Below are 21,322 nucleotides of genomic sequence, written 5' to 3'. Positions count from 1 at the left end.
GGCCCCCCTATGCCACCAAAAAAAAATATAAAAAATAAAAAATTATACTTACCTGAACTTACCTGAATGTCCCTGGGGTGGGTCCCTCCATCCTTGGGGGTCCTCCTGGGGTGGGCAAGGGTGGCAGGGGGGGTCCCTGGGGGCATGGGAGGGCACCTGTGGGCTCATTTTGAGCCCACAGGCCCCTTAACGCCTGCCCTGAGCAGGCGTTAAAAAGTGGCGCAAATGCGCCGTTTTTAGCCACGCCAACTCCCGGGCGTCTCTTTTGCCCGGGAGTATAAATACCACGTAAAGGCCTGGGAGTCATTTTTTAGACGGGAACGCCTCCCTTGCATATCATTAACGCAAGGAAGGGGTTCACGCTAAAAAATGACGCACATTCCGGGAACTTTGGCGCTATTCGCCTCTAACGCCATAGTATAAATATGGCGTTAGTTGGCGTTAGTTTTGCGTCGAAATTGCGTCAAAAAAAACGACGCAATTTCGGCGCAAACGGAGTATAAATATGGCCCTCTGTGTCTGTCTGAGAGCAAAAACCGGTTAACGTCTTTTTCCAAGAGCAGTTTGTTGTGAAAGGTATCAGGCAAAGGAGTATGTATTGTGATGTGGTTCTCTGACTGCTTCTGTCCACTTGCCAAAAGTTCCAAGGCCCTATGATAGCACAAAAACGGTAAGATTGAAGTGGTGGGTGCCGGAGGTTTAAAATGGTCAGTTTAATTAAAGACAGAAAAAAGAAACGAATGACTGCAGAAATACTGTATGTAGCCATGAACTGAGATGAAAGGATGATTTTGGAACTCTGTCTTGCAGATTACCCTCAATGCCGCAATGGATAGGGCACTACTCTCACAGACCAGGGTGTGTAAGTTTAAGTCTATCTGAGGTGCACACCCTGAACTAATACATTTTTGCTGAAACCTAATCATATTGTTTACTCTTCCTCGTAGCAGCTTGCCAGGGTGATAGTATATTGCAACAGAACCATTCCACTTCTTCACTGAAAAGTGTCATGTTGGTTACCCAAATGTGCAGCGTGTCATTTTATACAGCTTTCTTTATTGAAATTAAATTTGGACTCACTTGAAATATTCTCTTTCAAAATGAATGTTTTGAGCTGCTGTGAATTTTATTTCCAGAGGTGGTGACAGCCTTTCAGGTACGTGCTTAGGTCAAGGCCCTGTTCATGTCACTTGTATAAGCTAATTCAGGGAGCAAATTAGCAAGTCAATAAATGGGAAGTCTGAACTACTGTCAAAGCAGTTTCATTCTCTTTTAAAATAATCCAAAAATACCATTGCAGCATAAAACAGAGTATTCAATAAAAGAAGAAGGAGGATTAACGGCAAAAAAGCACATCATAAGATATGAAACTTTGGAAATTATCTAGATATTGTTTGAAAAAACTCCTTTGATGGAAAGAAGATGAAGAACGGTATGGGATCCTGTCATGCGCACCTGTAATTGATATGTTCCACATCCATTCATACCACCTAACCCTAAACACCCAAACATATTGCAGTCAGTGACCATGTGGCCTAATGGATAAGGCGTCTGACTTCGGATCAGAAGATTGAGGGTTTGAGTCCCTTCATGGTTGAGTCTTTTTGTCACAGCACCCAACTTATCTTTACATACAAACTGGAAATACACTCTTACAATAATCATTTCACTCTCACTCATTAAGAAAGCCCAATGCAAACTGCACAATCAGTCATGTTATACCTTCAGCATTGCTACTTTTCTGTCTTTCTGCCATACCAAAGTACCTCTTCATAAATGCCACGGATATGCAATACGTATACAACAATATGTCATGGCACAATCATTCCGAACAGAACTGTGGGTAGACTCAGTGCAGGGAGTGTGTGCGTGCAGAAAGCAGAAACTATGCATGGGTAGAAGCACTATGATTTTCTCCAGGAATAATGCAAATTGTCCCTCAGAAAAAGTATAGTACTAGAGAAGAATCATAAAGGATTGACACAATTGCTGCCTTTGCTGTTGCCCCAGTTGTGTAATCTGTCAAGGACTGGTCTCTTGCAGATTGATGCACCTAGTTGCGATTGTGTGGTATAAATCACCCTTACAACCATTTTTGCTATAAACTTGAGATCTTTCTGAGATACTATCTCACAGACTTCTTATGAATGAGGAACTCTGAAATTGTCACATTCCAATTTGTACGTCCTTAAAACTCTGCTGGTTATTTAAATGGGCAGATTGTTTTTTAAATTATTTTCTGTCTCGAGTTGTAGTTATATTGATACAGAGGCATAATTGTTGAATGATATATATTGGTTTGATTGAAATATGTTCGTAGAGGTGGTGATAGGCTTTCTGTGTCTGTCTGAGAGCAAGGACCGGTTAACGTCTTTTTCCAAGAGCAATTTGTTGTGAAAGGTATCAGGCAAAGGAGTATGTATTGTGATGTGGTTCTCTGACTGCTTCTGTCCACTTGCCAAAAGTTCCAAGGCCCTATGATAGCACAAAAACTGTAAGATTGAAGTGGTGGGTGCCGAAGGTTTAAAATGGTCAGTTTAATTAAAGACAGAAAAGTGAAACGAATGACTGCAGAAATACTGTATGTGGCCATGAACTGAGATGAAAGGATGATTTTGGAACTCTGCCTTGCAGATTACCCTCAATGCCGCAATGGATAGGGCACTACTCTCACAGACCAGGGTGTGTAAGTTTAAGTCTATCTGAGGTGCACACCCTGAACTAATACATTTTTGCTGAAACCTAATCATATTGTTTACTCTTCCTCGTAGCAGCTTGCCAGGGTGATAGTATATTGCAACAGAACCATTCCACTTCTTCACTGAAAAGAGTCATGCTGGTTACCCAAATGTGCAGCGTGTCATTTTATACAACTTTCTTTATTGAAATTAAACTTGGACTCACTTGAAATATTCTCTTTCAAAATGAATGTTTTGAGCTGCTGTGAATTTTATTTCTAGAGGTGGTGACAGGCTTTCAGGTACGTGCTTAGGTCAAGGCCCTGTTCATGTCACTTGTATAAGCTAATTCAGGGAGCAAATTAGCAAGTCAATAAATGGGAAGTCTGAACTACTGTCAAAGCAGTTTCATTCTCTTTTCAAATAATCCAAAAATACCATTGCAGCATAAAACAGAGTATTCAATAAAAGAAGAAGGAGGATTAACGGCAAAAAATCAAATCATAAGATATGAAACTTTGGAAATTATCTAGATATTGTTTGAAAAAACTCCTTTGATGGAAAGAAGATGAAGAACGGTATGGGATCCTGTCCTGCGCACCTGTAATTGATATGTTCCACATCCATTCATACCACCTAACCCTAAACACCCAAACATATTGCAGTCAGGGACCATGTGGCCTAATGGATAAGGCGTCCGACTTCGGATCACAAGATTGAGGGTTCGAGTCCATTCATGGTTGAGTCTTTTTGTCACAGCACCCAACTTATCTTTACATACAAAATGGAAATACACTCTTACAATACTCATTTCACTCTCACTCATTAAGAAAGCCCAATGCAAACTGCACAATCAGTCATGTTATGCCTTCAGCATTGCTACTTTTCTGTCTTTCTGCCATACCAAAGTACCTCTTCATAAATGCCACGGATATGCAATACGTATACAACAATATGTCATGGCACGATCATTCCGAACAGAACTGTGGGTAGACTCAGTGCAGGGAGTGTGTGCGTGCAGAAAGCAGAAACTATGCATGGGTAGAAGCTCTATGATTTTCTCCAGGAATAATGCAAATTGTCCCTCAGAAAAAGTATAGTACTAGAGAAGAATCATAAACGATTGACACAATTGCTGCCTTTGCTGTTGCCCCAGTTGTGTAATCTGTCAAGGACTGGTCTCTTGCAGATTGAGGCACCTAGTTGCAATTGTGTGGTAAAAATCACCCTTACAACCATTTTTGCTATAAACTTGAGATCTTTCTGAGATACTATCTCACAGACTTCTTATGAATGAGGAACTCTGAAATTGTCACATTCCAATTTGTACGTCCTTAAAACTATGCTGGTTATTCAAATGGGCAGATTGTTTTTTAAATTCCTTTCTGTCTCGAGTTGTAGTTATATTGATACAGAGGCATAATTGTTGAATGATATATATTGGTTTGATTGAAATATGTTCGTAGAGGTGGTGATAGGCTTTCTGTGTCTGTTTGAGAGCAAGAACCGGTTAACGTCTTTTTCCAAGAGCAGTTTGTTGTGAAAGGTATCAGGCAAAGGAGTATGTATTGTGATGTGGTTCTCTGACTGCTTCTGTCCACTTGCCAAAAGTTCAAAGGCCCTATGATAGCACAAAAACTGTAAGATTGAAGTGGTGGGTGCCGGAGGTTTAAAATGGTCAGTTTAATTAAAGACAGAAAAGTGAAACGAATGACTTCAGAAATACTGTATGTGGCCATGAACTGAGATGAAAGGATGATTTTGGAACTCTGTCTTGCAGATTACCCTCAATGCCGCAATGGATAGGGCACTACTCTCACAGACCAGGGTGTGTAAGTTTAAGTCTATCTGAGGTGCACACCCTGAACTAATACATTTTTGTTGAAACCTAATCATATTGTTTACTCTTCCTCGTAGCAGCTTGCCAGGGTGATAGTATATTGCAACAGAACCATTCCACTTCTTCACTGAAAAGAGTCATGCTGGTTACCCAAATGTGCAGCAACAGCTTTCTTTATTGAAATTAAACTTGGACTCACTTGAAATATTCTCTTTCAAAATGAATGTTTTGAGCTGCTGTTTATTTTATTTCTAGAGGTGGTGACAGGCTTTCAGGTATGTGCTTAGGTCAAGGCCCTGTTCATGTCACTTGTATAAGCTAATTCAGGGAGCAAATTAGCAAGTCAGGAAATGGGAAGTCTGAACTACTGTCAAAGCAGTTTCATTCTCTTTTCAAATAATCCAAAAATACCATTGCAGCATAAAACAGAGTATTCAATAAAAGAAGAAAGGAGGATTAACGGCAAAAAAGCACATCATAAGGAAATTATCTAGATATTGTTTGAAAAAACTCCTTTGATGGAAAGAAGATGAAGAACGGTATGGGATCCTGTCCTGCGCACCTGTAATTGATATGTTCCACATCCATTCATACCACCTAACCCTAAACACCCAAACATACTGCAGTTAGTGACCATGTGGCCTAATGGATAAGGCATCTGACTTCGGATCAGAAGATTGAGGGCTTGAGCCCCTTCGTGGTTGAGTCTATCTCTCACAGCACCCAACTTATCTTTACATACAAACTGGAGGCACACTCTTACAATACTCCTTTCACTTTCACTCTCACTCATTAAGAAAGCCCAATACAAACTGCACAATCAGTCACGTTATGCCTTCAGCATTGCTACTTTTCTGTCTTTCTGCCATACCAAAGTACCTCTTCATAAATGCCACGGATATGCAATACGTATACAACAATATGACATGGCACAATCATTCTGAACAGAACTGTGGGTAGATTCAGTGCAGGGAGTGTGTGCGTGCAGAAAGCAGAAACTATGCATGGGTAGAAGCTCTATGATTTTCTCCAGGAATAATGCAAATTGTCCCTCAGAAAAAGTATAGTACTAGAGAAGAATCATAAAGGATTGACACAATTGCTGCCTTTGCTGTTGCCCCAGTTGTGTAATCTGTCAAGGACTGGTCTCTTGCAGATTGAGGCACCTAGTTGCAATTGTGTGGTAAAAATCACCCTTACAACCATTTTTGCTATAAACTTGAGATCTTTCTGAGATACTATCTCACAGACTTCTTATGAATGAGGAACTCTGAAATTGTCACATTCCAATTTGAACGTCCTTAAAACTCTGCTGGTTATTCAAATGGGCAGATTGTTTTTTAAATTCCTTTCTGTCTCGAGTTGTAGTTATATTGATACAGAGACATAATTGTTGAATGATATATATTGGTTTGATTGAAATATGTTCGTAGAGGTGGTGAAAGGCTTTCTGTGTCTGTCTGAGAGCAAGGACCGGTTAACGTATTTTTCCAAGAGCAGTTTGTTGTGAAAGGTATCAGGCAAAGGAGTATGTATTGTGATGTGGTTATCTGACTGCTTCTGTCCACTTGCCAAAAGTTCCAAGGCCCTATGATAGCACAAAAACGGTAAGATTGAAGTGGTGGGTGCCGGAGGTTTAAAATGGTCAGTTTAATTAAAGACAGAAAAGTGAAACGAATGACTGCAGAAATACTGTATGTGGCCATGAACTGAGATGAAAGGATGATTTTGGAACTCTGTCTTGCAGATTACCCTCAATGCCGCAATGGATAGGGCACTACTCTCACAGACCAGGGTGTGTAAGTTTAAGTCTATCGGAGGTGCACACCCTGAACTAATACATTTTTGCTGAAACCTAATCATATTGTTTACTCTTCCTCGTAGCAGCTTGCCAGGGTGATAGTATATTGCAACAGAACCATTCCACTTCTTCACTGAAAAGTGTCATGTTGGTTACCCAAATGTGCAGCGTGTCATTTTATACAGCTTTCTTTATTGAAATTAAACTTGGACTCACTTGAAATATTCTCTTTCAAAAAGAATGTTTTGAGCTGCTGTGAATTTTATTTCTAGAGGTGGTGACAGGTACGTGCTTAGGTCAAGGCCCTGTTCATGTCACTTGTATAAGCTAATTCAGGGAGCAAATTAGCAAGTCAAGAAATGGGAAGTCTGAACTACTGTCAAAGCAGTTTCATTCTCTTTTCAAATAATCCAAAAATACCATTGCAGCATAAAACAGAGTATTCAATAAAAGAAGAAAGGAGGATTAATGGCAAAAAAGCACATCATAAGATATTAAACTTTGGAAATTATCTAGATATTGTTTGAAAAAACTCCTTTGATGGAAAGAAGATGAAGAACGGTATGGGATCCTGTCCTGCACACCTGTAATTGATATGTTCCACATCCATTCATACCACCTAACCCTAAACACCCAAACATATTGCAGTCAGTGACCATGTGGCCTAATGGATAAGGCGTCTGACTTCGGATCAGAAGATTGAGGGTTCGAGTCCCTTCATGGTTGAGTCTTTTTGTCACAGCACCCAACTTATCTTTACATACAAACTGGAAATACACTCTTACAATAATCATTTCACTCTCACTCATTAAGAAAGCCCAATGCAAACTGCACAATCAGTCATGTTATACCTTCAGCATTGCTACTTTTCTGTCTTTCTGCCATACCAAAGTACCTCTTCATAAATGCCACGGATATGCAATACGTATACAACAATATGTCATGGCACAATCATTCCGAACAGAACTGTGGGTGGACTCAGTGCAGGGAGTGTGTGCGTGCAGAAAGCAGAAACTATGCATGGGTAGAAGCTCTATGATTTTCTCCAGGAATAATGCAAATTGTCCCTCAGAAAAAGTATAGTACTAGAGAAGAATCATAAAGGATTGACACAATTGCTGCCTTTGCTGTTGCCCCAGTTGTGTAATCTGTCAAGGACTGGTCTCTTGCAGATTGAGGCACCTAGTTGCAATTGTGTGGTAAAAATCACCCTTACAACCATTTTTGCTATAAACTTGAGATCTTTCTGAGATACTATCTCACAGACTTCTTATGAATGAGGAACTCTGAAATTGTCACATTCCAATTTGTACGTCCTTAAAACTCTGCTGGTTATTCAAATGGGCAGATTGTTTTTTAAATTCCTTTCTGTCTCGAGTTGTAGTTATATTGATACAGAGGCATAATTGTTGAATGATATATATTGGTTTGATTGAAATATGTTCGTAGAGGTGGTGATAGGCTTTCTGTGTCTGTCTGAGAGCAAGGACCGGTTAACGTATTTTTCCAAGAGCAGTTTGTTGTGAAAGGTATCAGGCAAAGGAGTATGTATTGTGATGTGGTTCTCTGACTGCTTCTGTCCACTTGCCAAAAGTTCCAAGGCCCTATGATAGCACAAAAACGGTAAGATTGAAGTGGTGGGTGCCGGAGGTTTAAAATGGTCAGTTTAATTAAAGACAGAAAAGTGAAACGAATGACTGCAGAAATACTGTATGTAGCCATGAACTGAGATGAAAGGATGATTTTGGAACTCTGTCTTGCAGATTACCCTCAATGCCGCAATGGATAGGGCACTACTCTCACAGACCAGGGTGTGTAAGTTTAAGTCTATCTGAGGTGCACACCCTGAACTAATACATTTTTGCTGAAACCTAATCATATTGTTTACTCTTCCTCGTAGCAGCTTGCCAGGGTGATAGTATATTGCAACAGAACCATTCCACTTCTTCACTGAAAAGTGTCATGTTGGTTACCCAAATGTGCAGCGTGTCATTTTATACAGCCTTCTTTATTGAAATGAAACTTGGACTCACTTGAAATATTCTCTTTCAAAATGAATGTTTTGAGCTGCTGTGAATTTTATTTCCAGAGGTGGTGACAGCCTTTCAGGTACGTGCTTAGGTCAAGGCCCTGTTCATGTCACTTGTATAAGCTAATTCAGGGAGCAAATTAGCAAGTCAATAAATAGGAAGTCTGAACTACTGTCAAAGCAGTTTCATTCTCTTTTCAAATAATCCAAAAATACCATTGCAGCATAAAACAGAGTATTCAATAAAAGAAGAAGGAGGATTAACGGCCAAAAAGCACATCATAAGATATGAAACTTTGGAAATTATCTAGATATTGTTTGAAAAAACTCCTTTGATGGAAAGAAGATGAAGAACGGTATGGGATCCTGTCCTGCGCACCTGTAATTGATATGTTCCACATCCATTCATACCACCTAACCCTAAACACCCAAACATATTGCAGTCAGTGACCATGTGGCCTAATGGATAAGGCGTCTGACTTCGGATCAGAAGATTGAGGGTTCGAGTCCCTTCATGGTTGAGTCTTTTTGTCACAGCACCCAACTTATCTTTACATACAAACTGGAAATACACTCTTACAATAATCATTTCACTCTCACTCATTAAGAAAGCCCAATGCAAACTGCACAATCAGTCATGTTATACCTTCAGCATTGCTACTTTTCTGTCTTTCTGCCATACCAAAGTACCTCTTCATAAATGCCACGGATATGCAATACGTATACAACAATATGTCATGGCACAATCATTCCGAACAGAACTGTGGGTAGACTCAGTGCAGGGAGTGTGTGCGTGCAGAAAGCAGAAACTATGCATGGGTAGAAGCTCTATGATTTTCTCCAGGAATAATGCAAATTGTCCCTCAGAAAAAGTATAGTACTAGAGAAGAATCATAAACGATTGACACAATTGCTGCCTTTGCTGTTGCCCCAGTTGTGTAATCTGTCAAGGACTGGTCTCTTGCAGATTGAGGCACCTAGTTGCAATTGTGTGGTAAAAATCACCCTTGCAACCATTTTTGCTATAAACTTGAGATCTTTCTGAGATACTATCTCACAGACTTCTTATGAATGAGGAACTCTGAAATTGTCACATTCCAATTTGTACGTCCTTAAAACTATGCTGGTTATTCAAATGGGCAGATTGTTTTTTAAATTCCTTTCTGTCTCGAGTTGTAGTTATATTGATACAGAGGCATAATTGTTGAATGATATATATTGGTTTGATTGAAATATGTTCGTAGAGGTGGTGATAGGCTTTCTGTGTCTGTCTGCGAGCAAGAACCGGTTAACGTCTTTTTCCAAGAGCAGTTTGCTGTGAAAGGTATCAGGCAAAGGAGTATGTATTGTGATGTGGTTCTCTGACTGCTTCTGTCCACTTGCCAAAAGTTCCAAGGCCCTATGATAGCACAAAAACTGTAAGATTGAAGTGGTGGGTGCCGGAGGTTTAAAATGGTCAGTTTAATTAAAGACAGAAAAGTGAAACGAATGACTGCAGAAATACTGTATGTGGCCATGAACTGAGATGAAAGGATGATTTTGGAACTCTGTCTTGCAGATTACCCTCAATGCCGCAATGGATAGGGCACTACTCTCACAGACCAGGGTGTGTAAGTTTAAGTCTATCTGAGGTGCACACCCTGAACTAATACATTTTTGCTGAAACCTAATCATATTGTTTACTCTTCCTCGTAGCAGCTTGCCAGGGTGATAGTATATTGCAACAGAACCATTCCACTTCTTCACTGAAAAGAGACATGCTGGTTACCCAAATGTGCAGCGTGTCATTTTATACAGCTTTCTTTATTGAAATTAAACTTGGAGTCACTTCAAATATTCTCTTTCAAAATGAATGTTTTGAGCTGCTGTGAATTTTATTTCCAGAGGTGGTGACAGCCTTTCAGGTACGTGCTTAGGTCAAGGCCCTGTTCATGTCACTTGTATAAGCTAATTCAGGGAGCAAATTAGCAAGTCAATAAATGGGAAGTCTGAACTACTGTCAAAGCAGTTTCATTCTCTTTTCAAATAATCCAAAAATACCATTGCAGCATAAAACAGAGTATTCAATAAAAGAAGAAGGAGGATTAACGGCAAAAAAGCACATCATAAGATATGAAACTTTGGAAATTATCTAGATATTGTTTGAAAAAACTCCTTTGATGGAAAGAAGATGAAGAACGGTATGGGATCCTGTCCTGCGCACCTGTAATTGATATGTTCCACATCCATTCATACCACCTAACCCTAAACACCCAAACATATTGCAGTCAGTGACCATGTGGCCTAATGGATAAGGCGTTTGACTTCGGATCAGAAGATTGAGGGTTCGAGTCCCTTCATGGTTGAGTCTTTTTGTCTCAGCACCCAACTTATCTTTACATACAAACTGGAAATACACTCTTACAATAATCATTTCACTCTCACTCATTAAGAAAGCCCAATGCAAACTGCACAATCAGTCATGTTATACCTTCAGCATTGCTACTTTTCTGTCTTTCTGCCATACCAAAGTACCTCTTCATAAATGCCACAGATATGCAATACGTATACAACAATATGTCATGGCACAATCATTCCGAACAGAACTGTGGGTGGACTCAGTGCAGGGAGTGTGTGCGTGCAGAAAGCAGAAACTATGCATGGGTAGAAGCTCTATGATTTTCTCCAGGAATAATGCAAATTGTCCCTCAGAAAAAGTATAGTACTAGAGAAGAATCATAAAGGATTGACACAATTGCTGCCTTTGCTGTTGCCCCAGTTGTGTAATCTGTCAAGGACTGGTCTCTTGCAGATTGAGGCACCTAGTTGCAATTGTGTGGTAAAAATCACCCTTACAACCATTTTTGCCATAAACTTGAGATCTTTCTGAGATACTATCTCACAGACTTCTTATGAATGAGGAACTCTGAAATTGTCACATTCCAATTTGTACGTCCTTAAAACTCTGCTGGTTATTCAAATGGGCAGATTTTTTTTAAAATTCCTTTCTGTCTCGAGTTGTAGTTATATTGATACAGAGGCATAATTGTTGAATGATATATATTGGTTTGATTGAAATATGTTCGTAGAGGTGGTGATAGGCTTTCTGTGTCTGTCTGAGAGCAAGGACCGGTTAACGTATTTTTCCAAGAGCAGTTTGTTGTGAAAGGTATCAGACAAAGGAGTATGTATTGTGATGTGGTTCTCTGACTGCTTCTGTCCACTTGCCAAAAGTTCCAAGGCCCTATGATAGCACAAAAACGGTAAGATTGAAGTGGTGGGTGCCGGAGGTTTAAAATGGTCAGTTTAATTAAAGACAGAAAAGTGAAACGAATGACTGCAGAAATACTCTATGTGGCCATGAACTGAGATGAAAGGATGATTTTGGAACTCTGTCTTGCAGATTACCCTCAATGCCGCAATGGATAGGGCACTACTCTCACAGACCAGGGTGTGTAAGTTTAAGTCTATCGGATGTGCACACCCTGAACTAATACATTTTTGCTGAAACCTAATCATATTGTTTACTCTTCCTCGTAGCAGCTTGCCAGGGTGATAGTATATTGCAACAGAACCATTCCACTTCTTCACTGAAAAGTGTCATGTTGGTTACCCAAATGTGCAGCGTGTCATTTTATACAGCTTTCTTTATTGAAATTAAACTTGGACTCACTTGAAATATTCTCTTTCAAAATGAATGTTTTGAGCTGCTGTGAATTTTATTTCTAGAGGTGGTGACAGCCTTTCAGGTACGTGCTTAGGTCAAGGCCCTGTTCATGTCACTTGTATAAGCTAATTCAGGGAGCAAATTAGCAAGTCAAGAAATGGGAAGTCTGAACTACTATTAAAGCAGTTTCATTCTCTTTTCAAATAATCCAAAAATACCATTGCAGCATAAAACAGAGTATTCAATAAAAGAAGAAGGAGGATTAACGGCAAAAAAGCACATCATAAGATATGAAACTTTGGAAATTATCTAGAGATTGTTTGAAAAAACTCCTTTGATGGAAAGAAGATGAAGAACGGTATGGGATCCTGTCCTGCGCACCTGTAATTGATATGTTCCACATCCATTCATACCACCTAGCCCTAAACACCCAAACATATTGCAGTGAGTGACCATGTGGCCTAATGGATAAGGCGTCTGACTTTGGATCAGAAGATTGAGGGTTTGAGTCCCTTCATGGTTGAGTCTTTTTGTCACAGCACCCAACTTATCTTTACATACAAACTGGAAATACACTCTTACAATACTCATTTCACTCTCACTCATTAAGAAAGCCCAATGCAAACTGCACAATCAGTCATGTTATACCTTCAGCATTGCTACTTTTCTGTCTTTCTGCCATACCAAAGTACCTCTTCATAAATGCCACGGATATGCAATACGTATACAACAATATGCCATGGCACAATCATTCCGAACAGAACTGTGGGTAGACTCAGTGCAGGGAGTGTGTGCGTGCAGAAAGCAGAAACTATGCATGGGTAGAAGCTCTATGATTTTCTCCAGGAATAATGCAAATTGTCCCTCAGAAAAAGTATAGTACTAGAGAAGAATCATAAACGATTGACACAATTGCTGCCTTTGCTGTTGCCCCAGTTGTGTAATCTGTCAAGGACTCGTCTCTTGTAGATTGACGCACCTAGTTGCAATTGTGTGGTAAAAATCACCCTTACAACCATTTTTGCTATAAACTTGAGATCTTTCTGAGATACTATCTCCCAGACTTCTTATGAATGAGAAACTCTGAAATTGTCACATTCCAATTTGTACGTCCTTAAAACTATGCTGGTTATTCAAATGGGCAGATTGTTTTTTAAATTCCTTTCTGTCTCGAGTTGTAGTTATATTGATACAGAGGCATAATTGTTGAATGATATATATTGGTTTGATTGAAATATGTTCGTAGAGGTGGTGATAGGCTTTCTGTGTCTGTCTGAGAGCAAGGACCGGTTAACGTCTTTTTCCAAGAGCAGTTTGTTGTGAAAGGTATCAGGCAAAGGAGTATGTATTGTGATGTGGTTCTCTGACTGCTTCTGTCCACTTGCCAAAAGTTCCAAGGCCCTATGATAGCACAAACACGGTAAGATTGAAGTGGTGGGTGCCGGAGGTTTAAAATGGTCAGTTTAATTAAAGACAGAAAAGTGAAACGAATGACTGCAGAAATACTGTATGTGGCCATGAACTGAGATGAAAGGATGATTTTGGAACTCTGTCTTGCAGATTACCCTCAATGCCGCAATGGATAGGGCACTACTCTCACAGACCAGGGTGTGTAAGTTTAAGTCTATCTGAGGTGCACACCCTGAACTAATACATTTTTGCTGAAACCTAATCATATTGTTTACTCTTCCTCGTAGCAGCTTGCCAGGGTGATAGTATATTGCAACAGAACCATTCCACTTCTTCACTGAAAAGAGTCATGCTGGTTACCCAAATGTCCAGCGTGTCATTTTATACAGCTTTCTTTATTGAAATTAAACTTGGACTCACTTCAAATATTCTCTTTCAAAATGAATGTTTTGAGCTGCTGTGAATTTTATTTCTAGAGGTGGTGACAGGCTTTCAGGTGCGTGCTTAGGTCAAGGCCCTGTTCATGTCACTTGTATAAGCTAATTCAGGGAGCAAATTAGCAAGTCAAGAAATGGGAAGTCTAAACTACTGTCAAAGCAGTTTCATTCTATTTTCAAATAATCCAAAAATACCATTGCAGCATAAAACAGAGTATTCAATAAAAGAAGAAAGGAGGATTAACGGCAAAAAAGCACATCATAAGATATGAAACTTTGGAAATTATCTAGATATTGTTTGAAAAAACTCCTTTGATGGAAAGAAGATGAAGAACGGTATGGGATCCTGTCCTGCGCACCTGTAAATGATAATTCCACTTCCATTCATGCCACCTAACCCTAAACACCCAAACATATTGCAGTAAGTGACCATGTGGCCTAATGGGTAAGGCGTCTGACTTTGGATCAGAAGATTGAGGGTTTGAGTCCCTTCATGGTTGAGTCTTTTTCTCACAGCACCCAACTTATCTTCACATACAAACTGGAAACACACTCTTACAATACTCCTTTCACTCTCACTCATTAAGAAAGCCCAATACAAACTGCACAGTCAGTCACGTTATGCCTGCAGCATTGCTACTTTTCTGTCTTTCTGCCATACCAAAGTACCTCTTCATAAATGCCACGGATATGCAACATGTATACAACAATATGACATGGCACAATCATTCTGAACAGAACTGTGGGTAGGTTCAGTGCAGGGAGTGTGTGCGCGCAGAAAGCAGAAACTATGCATGGTTAGAAGCTCTATGATTTTCTCCAGGAATAATGCAAATTGTCCCTCAGAAAAAATATAGTACTGGAGAAGAATCATAAAGGATTGACACAATTGCTGCCTTTGCTGTTGCCCCAATTGTGTAATCTGTCAAGGACTGGTCTCTTGCAGATTGAGGCACCTAGTTGCAATTGTGTGGTATAAATCACCCTTACTACCATTTTTGCTATAAACTTGAGATCTTTCTGAGATACTATCTCACAGACTTCTTATGAATGAGGAACTCTGAAATTGTCACATTCCAATTTGTACGTCCTTAAAACTATGCTGGTTATTCAAATGGGCAGATTGTTTTTTAAATTCCTTTCTGTCTCTAGTTGTAGTTATATTGATACAGAGGCATAATTGTTGAATGATATATATTGGTTTGATTGAAATATGTTCGTAGAGGTGGTGATAGGCTTTCTGTGTCTGTCTGAGAGCAAGGACCGGTTAACGTCTTTTTCCAAGAGCAGTTTGTTGTGAAAGGTATCAGGCAAAGGAGTATGTATTGTGATGTGGTTCTCTGACTGCTTCTGTCCACTTGCCAAAAGTTCCAAGGCCCTATGATAGCACAAAAACGGTAAGATTGAAGTGGTGGGTGCCGGAGGTTTAAAATGGTCAGTTTAATTAAAGACAGAAAAGTGAAACGAATGACTGCAGAAATACTGTATGTGGCCATGAACTGAGATGAAAGGATGATTTTGGAACTCTGTCTTGCAGATTCCCTTAATGCCACAATGGATAGGGCACTACTCTCACAGACCAGGGTGTGTAAGTTTAAGTCTATCTGAGGTGCACACCCTGAACTAATACATTTTTGCTGAAACCTAATCATATTGTTTACTCTTCCTCGTAGCAGCTTGCCAGGGTGATAGTATATTGCAACAGAACCATTCCACTTCTTCACTGAAAAGAGTCATGCTGGTTACCCAAATGTGCAGCGTGTCATTTTATACAGCTTTCTTTATTGAAATTAAACTTGGACTCACTTGAAATATTCTCTTTCAAAATGAATGTTTTGAGCTGCTGTGAATTTTATTTCTAGAGGTGGTGACAGGCTTTCAGGTACGTGCTTAGGTCAAGGCCCTGTTCATGTCACTTGTATAAGCTAATTCAGGGAGCAAATTAGCAAGTCAAGAAATGGGAAGTCTGAACTACTGTCAAAGCAGTTTCATTCTCTTTTCAAATAATCCAAAAATACCATTGCAGCATAAAACAGAGTATTCAATAAAAGAAGAAAGGAGGATTAACGGCAAAAAAGCACATCATAAGATATGAAACTTTGGAAATTATCTAGATATTGTTTGAAAAAACTCCTTTGATGGAAAGAAGATGAAGAACGGTATGGGATCCTGTCCTGCGCACCTGTAATTGATATGTTCCACATCCAATCATACACCTAACCCTAAAAACCCAAACATATTGCAGTCAGTGACCATGTCGCCTAATGGATAAGGTGTCTGACTTTGGCTCAGAAGATTGAGGGTTTGAATCCCTTCGTGGTTGAGTCGTTTTCTCACAGCACCCAACTTATCTTTACATACAAACTGGAGGCACACTCTTACAATACTCCTTTCACTCTCACTCATTAAGAAAGCCCAATACAATCAGTCACGTTATACCTTCAGCATTGCTACTTTTCTGTCTTTCTGCCATACCAAAGTACCTCTTCATAAATGCCACGGATATCCAATACGTATACAACAATATGACATGGCACAATCATTCTGAACAGAACTGTGGGTAGATTCAGTGCAGGGAGTGTGTGCGTGCAGAAAGCAGAAACTATGCATGGGTAGAAGCTCTATGATTTTCTCCAGGAATAATGCAAATTGTCCCTCAGAAAAAGTATAGTACTAGAGAAGAATCATAAAGGATTGACACAATTGCTGCCTTTGCTGTTGCCGCAGTTGTGTAATCTGTCAAGGACTGGTCTCTTGCAGATTGAGGCACCTAGTTGCAATTGTGTGGTAAAAATCACCCTTACAACCATTTTTGCTATAAACTTGAGATCTTTCTGAGATACTATCTCACAGACTTCTTATGAATGAGGAACTCTGAAATTGTCACATTCCAATTTGTACGTCCTTAAAACTATGCTGGTTATTCAAATGGGCAGATTGTTTTTTAAATTCCTTTCTGTCTCGAGTTGTAGTTATATTGATACAGAGGCATAATTGTTGAATGATATATATTGGTTTGATTGAAATATGTTCGTAGAGGTGGTGATAGGCTTTCTGTGTCTGTCTGAGAGCAAGGACCGGTTAACGTCTTTTTCCAAGAGCAGTTTGTTGTGAAAGGTATCAGGCAAAGGAGTATGTATTGTGATGTGGTTCTCTGACTGCTTCTGTCCACTTGCCAAAAGTTCCAAGGCCCTATGATAGCACAAAAACGGTAAGATTGAAGTGGTGGGTGCCGGAGGTTTAAAATGGTCAGTTTAATTAAAGACAGAAAAGTGAAACGAATGACTGCAGAAATACTGTATGTGGCCATGAACTGAGATGAAAGGATGATTTTGGAACTCTGTCTTGCAGATTACCCTCAATGCCGCAATGGATAGGGCACTACTCTCACAGACCAGGGTGTGTAAGTTTAAGTCTATCTGAGGTGCACACCCTGAACTAATACATTTTTGCTGAAACCTAATCATATTGTTTACTCTTCCTCATAGCAGCTTGCCAGGGTGATAGTATATTGCAACAGAACCATTCCACTTCTTCACTGAAAAGAGTCATGCTGGTTACCCAAATGTGCAGCGTGTCATTTTATACAGCTTTCTTTATTGAAATTAAACTTGGACTCACTTGAAATATTCTCTTTCAAAATGAATGTTTTGAGCTGCTGTGAATTTTATTTCTAGAGGTGGTGACAGGCTTTCAGGTACGTGCTTAGGTCAAGGCCCTGTTCATGTCACTTGTATAAGCTAATTCAGGGAGCAAATTAGCAAGTCAAGTAATGGGAAGTTTGAACTACTGTCAAAGCAGTTTCATTCTCTTTTCAAATAATCCAAAAATACCATTGCAGCATAAAACAGAGTATTCAATAAAAGAAGAAAGGAGGATTAACGGCAAAAAAGCACGTTATAAGATATGAAACTTTGGAAATTATCTAGATATTGTTTGAAAAAACTCCTTTGATGGAAAGAAGATGAAGAACGGTATGGGATCCTGTCCTGCGCAACTGTAATTGATATGTTCCACATCCATTCATACCACCTAACCTTAAACACCCAAACATATTGCAGTCAGTAATCATTTGGCCTAATGGGTAAGGTGTCTGACTTCGGATCGGAAGATTGAGGGTTTGAGTGTCTTCATGGTTGAGTCTTTTTCTCACAGCACCCAACTTATCTTTACATACAAACTGGAAACACACTCTTACAATTCTCCTTTCACTCTCACTCATTAAGAAAGCCCAATGCAAACTGCACAATCAGTCACGTTATGCCTTCAGCATTGCTACTTTTCTGTCTTTCTGCCATACCAAAGTACCTCTTCATAAACGCTACGGATATGCAATACGTATACAACAATATGACATGGCACAATCATTCCGAACAGAACTGTGGGTAGATTCAGTGCAGGGAGTGTGTGCGTGCAGAAAGCAGAAACTATGCATGGGTAGAAGCTCTATGATTTTCTCCAGGAATAATGCAAATTGTCCCTCAGAAAAAGTATAGTACTAGAGAAGAATCATAAAGGATTGACACAATTGCTGCCTTTGCTGTTGCCCCAGTTGTGTAATCTGTCAAAGACTGGTCTCTTGCAGACTGAAGCACCTAGTTGCAATTGTGTGGTAAAAATCACCCTTACAACCATTTTTGCTATAAACTTAAGATCTTTCTGAGATACTATCTCACAGACTTCTTATGAATGAGGAACTCTGAAATTGTCACATTCCAATTTGTACGTCCTTAAAACTATGCTGGTTATTCAAATGGGCAGATTGTTTTTTAAATTCCTTTCTGTCTCGAGTTGTAGTTATATTGATACAGAGGCATAATTGTTGAATGATATATATTGGTTTGATTGAAATATGTTCGTAGAGGTGGTGATAGGCTTTCTGTGTCTGTCTGAGAGCAAGGACCGGTTAACGTCTTTTTCAAAGAACAGTTTGTTGTGAAAGGTATCAGGCAAAGGAGTATGTATTGTCATGAGGTTCTCTGACTGCTTCTGTCCACTTGCCAAAAGTTCCAAGGCCCTATTATAACATAAAAACGGTAACATTGAAGTGGTGGGTGGTGGAGGTTTAAAATGGTCAGTTTAATTAAAGACAGAAAAGTGAAACGAATGACTGCAGAAATACTCTATGTGGCCATGAACTGAGATGAAAGGATGAGTTTGGAACTCTGTCTTGCAGATTACCCTCAATGCCGCAATGGATAGGGCACTACTCTCACAGACCAGGGTGTGTAAGTTTAAGTCTATCTGAGGTGCACACCCTGAACTAATACATTTTTGCTGAAACCTAATCATATTGTTTACTCTTCCCCGTAGGAGCTTGCCAGGGTGATAGTATATTGCAACAGAACCATTCCACTTCTTCACTGAAAAGAGTCATGCTGGTTACCCAAATGTGCAGCGTGCCATTTTATACAGCTTTCTTTATTGAAATTAAACTTAGACTCACTTGAAATATTCTCTATCAAAATGATTGTTTTGAGCTGCTGTGAATTTTATTTCTACAGGTGGTGACAGGCTTTCAGGTACGTGCTTAGGTCATGGCCCTGTTCATGTCACTTGTATAAACTAATTCAGGGAGCAAATTAGCAAGTGAACAAATGGGAAGTCTGAACTACTGTCAAAGCAGTTTCATTCTCTTTTCAAATAATACAAAAATACCATTGCAGCATAAAACAGAGTATTCAATAAATGAAGAAAGGAGGATTAACGGCAAAAATGCACGTCATAAGATATGAAACTTTGGAAATTATCTAGATATTGTTTGAAAAAACTCCTTTGATGGAAAGAAGATGAAGAACGGTATGGGATCCTGTCCTGAACTCCTGTAATTGAAATGTTCCACATCCAATCATACCACCTAACCCTAAACACCCAAACATACTGCAGTCAGTGACCATGTGGACTAATGGGTAAGGCATCTGACTTCAAATCAGAAGATTGAGGGTTCAAGTCCCTTCATGGTTGAGTCTTTTTCTCACAGCACCCAACTTATCTTTACATACAAACTGGAGGCACACTCTTACAATATTCGTTTCACTCTCACTCATTAATAAAGCCCAATGCAAACTGCACAATCAGTCACATTATGCCTTCAGCATTGCTACTTTTCTGTCTTTCTGCCATACCAAAGTACCTCTTCATAAATGCCACGGATATGCAATACGTATGCAACAATATGACACGGCCCAATCATTCTTAACAGAACTGTGGGTAGATGCAGTGCAGGGAGTGTGTGCGTACAGAAATCAGAAACTATGCATGCGTAGAAGCTCTGTGATTTTCTCCAGGAATAATGCAAATTGTCCCTCAGAAAAAGTATAGTACTGGAGAAGAATCATAAACGATTGACACAATTGCTGCCTTTGCTGTTGCCCCAATTGTGCAATCTGTCAAGGACTAGTCTCTTGCAGATTGAGGCACCTAGTTGCAATTGTGTGGTAAAAATCACCCTTACAACCATTTTTGCTATAAACTTGAGATCTTTCTGAGATACTATCTCACAGACTTCTTATGAATGAGGAACTCTGAAATTGTCACATTCCAATTTGTACGTCCTTAAAATCATGCTGGTTATTCAAATGGGCAGATTGTTTTGTAAATTCCTTTCTGTCTCGAGTTGTAGCTATATTGATACAGAGGCATAATTGTTTGAATGATATATATTGGTTTGGTTGAAGTATGTTAGTAGAGGTGGTGATAGGCTTTCTGTGTCTGTCTGAGAGCAAGGACCGGTTAACGTCTTTTTCCAAGAGCAGTTTGTTGTGAAAGGTATTAGGCAAAGGAGTATGTATTGTCGTGTGGTTCTCTGACTGCTTCTGTCCACTTGCCAAAAGTTCCAAGGCCCTATTATAACATAAAAACTGTAACATTGAAGTGGTGGGTGGTGGAGGTTTAAAATGGTCAGTTTAATTAAAGACAGAAAAGTGAAACAAATGACTGCAGAAATACTCTATGTGGCCATGAACTGAGATGAAAGGATGATTTTGGAACTCTGTTTTTGCAGATTACCCTCAATGCCGCAATGGATAGGGCACTACTCTCACAGACCAGGGTGTGTAAGTTTAAGTCTATCTGAGGTGCACACCATGAACTAATACATTTTTGCTGAAACCTAATCATATTGTTTACTCTTCCTCGTAAGAGCTTGTCAGGGTGATAGTATATTGCAACAGAATCATTCCACTTCTTCACTGAAAAGAGTCATGCTGGTTACCCAAATGTGCAGCGTGTCATTTTATACAGCTTTCTTTATTGAAATTAAACTTAGACTCACTTGAAACATTCTCTATCAAAATGATTGTTTTGAGCTGCTGTGAATTTTATTTCTACAGGTGGTGACAGGCTTTCAGGTACGTGCTTAGGTCAAGGCCCTATTCATGTCACTTGTATAAGCTAATTCATGGAGCAAATTAGCAAGTCAAGAAATGGGAAGTCTGAACTACTGTCAAAGCAGTTTCATTCTCTTTTCAAATAATCCAAAA

General features: G+C 39.5%; 6 non-coding genes across 6 annotated transcripts; all 6 read left to right on the top strand.

The window, feature by feature from the left end:
* The first annotated feature begins 1,524 nt into the window (after positions 1-1,524).
* Positions 1,525-1,597, top strand: TRNAR-UCG (transfer RNA arginine (anticodon UCG)). The gene has a single exon. It is a non-coding gene; the product is annotated as a tRNA-Arg (tRNA).
* Positions 1,598-6,972: 5,375 nt separating this feature from the next.
* On the top strand, positions 6,973-7,045 carry TRNAR-UCG (transfer RNA arginine (anticodon UCG)). The gene has a single exon. It is a non-coding gene; the product is annotated as a tRNA-Arg (tRNA).
* A 1,751-nt stretch (positions 7,046-8,796) lies between these two features.
* On the top strand, positions 8,797-8,869 carry TRNAR-UCG (transfer RNA arginine (anticodon UCG)). The gene has a single exon. It is a non-coding gene; the product is annotated as a tRNA-Arg (tRNA).
* Positions 8,870-10,620: 1,751 nt separating this feature from the next.
* On the top strand, positions 10,621-10,693 carry TRNAR-UCG (transfer RNA arginine (anticodon UCG)). The gene has a single exon. It is a non-coding gene; the product is annotated as a tRNA-Arg (tRNA).
* Positions 10,694-12,444: 1,751 nt separating this feature from the next.
* Positions 12,445-12,517, top strand: TRNAQ-UUG (transfer RNA glutamine (anticodon UUG)). The gene has a single exon. It is a non-coding gene; the product is annotated as a tRNA-Gln (tRNA).
* Positions 12,518-14,268: 1,751 nt separating this feature from the next.
* Positions 14,269-14,341, top strand: TRNAQ-UUG (transfer RNA glutamine (anticodon UUG)). The gene has a single exon. It is a non-coding gene; the product is annotated as a tRNA-Gln (tRNA).
* Positions 14,342-21,322: the final 6,981 nt, after the last annotated feature.

Source organism: Pleurodeles waltl, chromosome 4_1 (assembly GCF_031143425.1).
Source record: "Pleurodeles waltl isolate 20211129_DDA chromosome 4_1, aPleWal1.hap1.20221129, whole genome shotgun sequence".
In the NCBI taxonomy this organism is placed as follows: Eukaryota; Metazoa; Chordata; class Amphibia; order Caudata; family Salamandridae; genus Pleurodeles; species Pleurodeles waltl.
Note: the sequence above shows the minus strand (reverse complement) of the source record. Positions and strands in the feature narration are given on the sequence as shown.